At 33.1% G+C, this 5,965-nt stretch overlaps 1 pseudogene; it reads left to right on the top strand.

The window, feature by feature from the left end:
* The first annotated feature begins 447 nt into the window (after positions 1-447).
* LOC142635551 (berberine bridge enzyme-like 8) lies at positions 448-2,254 on the top strand (annotated as a pseudogene).
* The last annotated feature ends 3,711 nt before the right edge of the window (positions 2,255-5,965 follow it).

Raw genomic sequence — 5,965 nt, 5'->3', positions numbered from 1 at the left:
CCAACGGAAATGCTTATGACCCCTCAGTGGAGGCAGCTCAGTAGGAGTCTCAAAAACTTGGCTAAACTCTTGCAGCAAGGCATCTACTTCAGCAGGAATTCCAGCTTCTAATGCATCTGTCTCCACATCAGCAATCTGTAACAACGACCCTCTCTTCACTAGACTATTCAAAGTAAGAACAAAACTACTTTTTTAAAATTTTTTTAAAGGGATGGACTATTTGTTTTATGTAAAATTAGTTGATTGGGCTTAATGTCTTTTAAATTTTCTACGAGTAATTTTTGTTGGGCTAAATTTTTGGGCTTAAATATTTTGTTTTATACTTTAGATTTATAATTTTTTTATGGCCTTTAAAAGGAGAATATTATAGTTACAAACTTTTTTTTTAATTATAAATTACTGTTGTAAAGAGTGGTTGTTGATAAATAAAAAAAAATGATATAAGTGATGGGCCTAGATGCAAACCAGTTTGAATTTGCTAACTCAATAGTTTGTAAAACTGTGGTAAAAAAGTTTGTAAATGTAGTATTACTTTAAAAATGAATTAATTAATGATATAGTTAAGGAAGACAGTGTTATTTTATTGAACAAAATTGTTAAATTAAGTGTGTGTAGTACCCAATCTCTCTATACATTACCCCCTAAGCAAGGCGACATAAGTAAAAACGCGACCTCTGTTACTAGACCCAATCCAATATACCAAATATGGGCATTTTAAGGGCGACAATGTTTCACTTGCTCTCAATATTTCTCCTACTTTCGCTCACATGTCAGGTATAAGCTTCTGAGTCCTTTAAACCATTCACTGCATTTTAAACCAAATATTCACTGCCTTTTAAACCATTCTCAGCCATCCCATCCAATCTCTGCAGCAATATATACTCCCAACAATGGCTCCTTCTCATCTGTCTTGCAAGCCTACATCTGAAATCTTCGATTCAACACGACCACAACTCGTAAACCTTTTTCTCATTGTCACTGCTTTGCATGAGTCTCATATTCAAGCAGCCATTGTTTGTGCTAAAAACCATAAACTCCAAATGAAAATCCGAAGTGGAGGCCATGACTATGAGGGTGTGTCTTATGTGGCAGAAGTCCCATTCTTTGTCCTTGACATCTTCAATCTCCGATCCATTCACATTGATCTTGAAAGTGAGACTGCTTGGGTTCAAGCAGGAGCAAACTCTTGGTGAACTTTACTATCGAATCTATGAGAAAAGCAACATTCATGGTTTCCCAGCTGGGATTTGTTCCATTGTTGGTGTTGGAGGCCACTTTAGTAGAGGTGGCTACGGCAACATGATGAGGAAGTACGGCGTCTCAGTCGATAACATTATTGATGCACAACTAGTTGACGTCATTGGAAGACTTCTCAATAGAAAATCTATAGGAGAAGATTTGTTCTGGGCAAGTTGAGGTGGAGGAGGAGCTAGTTTTCCGGAAATAGTAACTGCTTTCAAAGTCCAAAAATTCTTGGAACAAAATGCCACGGCCATTATGTCTAAGTGGCAACATGTTGCAGATAAGCTCGATGAAAACCTTTTTATCAGGGTTAACTTGGACGTGGTAAATGGCACTAGAAGAGCTACATTTGTTGCTCTTTTCCTCGGTGACTCTGGGCAACTTCTCTCTGTCATGAACAAGAGCTTTCCTGAATTGGGTTTAAAAAAATCAGATTGCCATGAAACCAGCTGGGTTCAATCTGTGCTTTTTTGGCATTACACATCCCTCTTGGCACGCCAAACGATGTTTTGCTTAGTCGAGTACCTGCACTATCTTACTTGGTGAGGAAATCAGACTATTTGAAGGAGTCAATTTCAAATGACGGGTTGGAGTTGATTTGGAAGAAATTGATAGAGCTGAAGCACATGGCACTGGTTTTCAATCCTTATGGTGGAAGAATGAGTGAGGTTCCTGCTGAGGCAACACCTTTCCCACGTCGAGCAGGGAACCTGGCAAAGATTCAGTATGTATACTGTTTACCATATAAATTTGATAAGAAATCTATACAGTTTCGTGACTCCATTTGTGTCCAAGAATCCAAGGGAGGCATTTTTCAGCTATAATGATCTTGACTTGGGGATTAACCATAATGGCAAGGCAAGTTACCAAGAAGGAAGAGTTTATGGGACCAAGTATTTCAACTTTCAAGGGTAATTTCAGCACGCTGGTAGAGATTAAGACTAAGGTTGATCCTGGTAACTTCTTTAGGAAAGAACAAAGCATCCCAACTCTTCCAAACTCGCGGAAGTAGAATGTTTTCTGCAATTTGCTTGCTTATTTGATGTACTTTTAGCTACTTGATTATCAGGTAAAAAAATAATTCACGAAGGAAAATAATTTAGTTCTTTATTGAAAAATAAAGTGTTGTTATTTGTTGATGTGTTTTGATTGAAAATTTGATTACCAAATTATGTTATGATAAAAAAAATTCAAGCAATATATGTTATGTAGTTTCTGCTCAAAACTTGATGCATTCAAGAAATTAAGTGAAATTACAACTTTGTGTGTGGGAATATATACAAGTAATTTTGTTTTGGCTTACTGTAAGTGCAGAACTGATTTTAACCTATATTTTCCACTTCAGAGTAACTTAATGATGTCATTAAATTTCAAGGGCCCTCTTTGTAGTTGAATTCTTAATTGATTCCAAGAAAATGTATGGGATGTCCTAACATTAGGTGACAATTGCCAATTCCTCTCATACAAATGATAGACCTTATCATAAAATTTGTTAATGAGATTCCTTGGCCATAAAAAATAATAATAATAATAATAATAATAATAATAATAATGAGATTCACTATTATGAAGAGTAAACATACTTCCAATTTACATCCATAACAAAACTTGTTCCAACAAAGTGAACAAATTAAGAGTTTCATAAGAGTTTCTCTCCTATATATATAAAGTGTATGATAGCGAGTATCTACCATTTGAACTTGGTAGAATTATTTTACACATAACTCATATATAGTTTACATCATAACCAATAGTTTTCAACCTACATCTCCAAAACAAATTAACATATGATGAATTGGTATCGATCTATACCTAATATGTGAACTTAATAGAATTATTTACGTATGATTGATAATAATAATAATAATAATAATAATAATTATTATTATTATTATTATTATTATTATTATTATTATTATTATTTAATAGTTACAATAGTAAAGAAGAGGGATTCAAACAAATCCAAGAAAATTGGGTTTTTGTGGAAGAGTCGTTATTCGTGATCATTAAAAACATTGCCATGAAAACCTTATATTTTTTGCCAACCATGGAGTAGAAGCAAAAAAATTGGTGTAACTACTTTAACGGTTAGTATAATGGTAGAAATATCCCACTCATCCATGTGTTTTTTTTTTCTCAGAGTCGCTATCAATGTATTTTTTTTTTTTTTTTGTATAAATCTTAAAATAGGTAATTAAGGATCTTATTACAATCCATGATATGATCCTATGATCCACGTCTCCACCTACCTCCCATGATCTTACGTAGGATCCCAATATTGACAACGTTAATTGTTACTTTATCTAAAGAACATAATAATAACAAATAAGTTGTTGTGTTTATCAACTGAAACCATGTTGCATGTTTTGTTAAAATACTTACTATTATTTTATTTAAAATGCATGTTTCACATTTTGTTAAAATACTTATTGTTACTTCATCTAAAGAAAATGATAAGAATAAATAAGTTGATCTCTATCAATAGAAACTTAAATTCATGTTTCATGTTCTATTAAAACACTTATTATTACCATGGTTGTCAAAGTTGCAATCTGAATCAATGGAATCACAAAATTATGATCTAGATCATAGGATTGTACAATTTTACAATCTCATCTCACCAAAACATTTAGGATCATAAAAATTGTAGGATTGTACGTAGGATCGAATAGAATCCTACCAATCCTACCAAAACCTAAATTTTTGATATAATAAATTGTTGGTTTTGATGAAGTTTTAAGGGTTTTGATTTTTCCATCTTGTTGTGACGATATGGCTTTTTTTTCTAATAAATTATGTTAACATAGGCAAATTATTTCTAGTTTCTAGTTCACTTGTAATTAATATGAAAAAAAATGCTTCATCATTTCCAAACGAAGAATTTGATGTTCGCTTTGTTGCTTTTTAAGTTATAATGTTGTTAAATTTGTTTGATTAGTATACTAATTTGTGTTTTGCTATTACTATTTTTTTTTTTTACATATGATTTTATCAGTTATACTGGTATTTGCATATTGATTGATTGATTTTTTATTTTAGCATGCTTTGTAATTGTTGCCGAGTGGCATAACTTAAATAATTGAGTGTGAAGCTGTATCTTGATTTTTTTTTTTGCAACTCTAGTATAAAAATAAACAATGTCTATATAGATGATGAAGTGGATAATGATTATTATGGTGTTGGTTCAAAGAACCTTAGAATGGGAATGGTTAAATATTCGCTTTATCTTAATATTCACATTCCTTTTGGATTTGGCAAAAATGCATTTTTTGCCCCTAAGTTTTGACCCTATTCTCATTTTAGTCCCTACTTTTTAATTTTACAATATCTAGTTCCTAAAATAAAAAAGGCGTTCCATTTTGGTCCCTACTACCATCTCACTAATGGGAATAGTTTACATGATAGACAGGGTGCACTGTTAGCATAGTAAATACTGACGTTGCCATTAAAATGATATTTTTTTTTTAAAATTTGGCAATTTAAGTAAAAAAAAAAAGCCACATAGTATAAAAATAATTATAAGAATTCTAACCTTCTTTTAAAAAAAAAAAAAACTAATTTTTTTTTTGAAAAACTCCCACTTCGTTTCTCTCTCTACATTGGTTTGTGTGCTTGTTTCGTTTAATTATTGCTTTTCTTCTTTCTTCTTCCCAAATTTATTTTCTTTTTTCTTCTTCAATTTTTTCTTCTTACTTCTTTCTTCTTCCTGATCTCTCATCACTAACTCTTTATCGCTCAGATTGGTATCTCTCTTCTTACAGATCAGTGGGTCTCTCTCTTGCTCCGATTGGTGTCTCTCACACAATATCTCTTTCATGGTGGGTCTCGCGGTGGGTCTATCTCTTCTGAAACTCTCAGTCTGACCTTTAGCTCTCTCTGATTTCCATTGTGAAACAAAGATCGGTAGTGGTGGTCGGTGTTTGTGAAGCGCTGGTTGGTTGGGTCCAATGGTGGGTCTTGGGGTGGGTGGGTTTGTTGTTGGAGTTGGTCGTGGTGTGTTTTTTTGTTTTGATGTTTGGTCAATTGGTTCTAGTAGAGATGTTTTGGTATTTTGATGATTTCTAGGTTTTGGTCTCAATTTGAAGTTTGTTATGTGTGTTTTTCATGTTTGGTTGCTAAGAAAATTCAAGAAGAAAAACAAAAATATTGATTTTTTAATTTTCTAGGTGACCAGATTTTTGAGGAAGAACATGAACAATTTTGGGGAAGTGAGGAAGAAAATGAACTGTTCACGGGAAGAACATGAACTGTCATGGGAAGAACATGAACTGTCATGGGACGAACACAAGGACTTGCAACCTGTCTTAGCTAAAAAACAAAACAAGATCCATCAAGGCATTGAGCGTGAAACTTAGACAAGTTATATAAACCAAGAAACATGTGTATAAAGAACAAAAAGAAACAACACGTGATACAAGGAGTGATAAACGTACATCATCAACATATATAGAAAATAAGTGCACAATATGTAAAAAGGTTACAAAACCAAGTGTACATGTAATGAGAACTATACAACAAAAAGCTCACTACATATCTCAAAGACACTTTCCCCCTATCACTAGTCTAGCTCTCCCCTAATAACAAGACTACTCTCTCATAACCAAAATTACTTTCCCTTTTTGTCACGAATAACAAAGGGTGAATTGCTGAGAGGGTTCATCTCATCATCATACTTAGAGCCAAAAACATCATCATCATCCTCTCCACTAGCAGAAGACTCCAA

The sequence above is a fragment of the Castanea sativa genome, chromosome 5 (genome assembly GCF_040712315.1).
Source record: "Castanea sativa cultivar Marrone di Chiusa Pesio chromosome 5, ASM4071231v1".
Lineage (NCBI taxonomy): Eukaryota > Viridiplantae > Streptophyta > Magnoliopsida > Fagales > Fagaceae > Castanea > Castanea sativa.
Note: the sequence above shows the minus strand (reverse complement) of the source record. Positions and strands in the feature narration are given on the sequence as shown.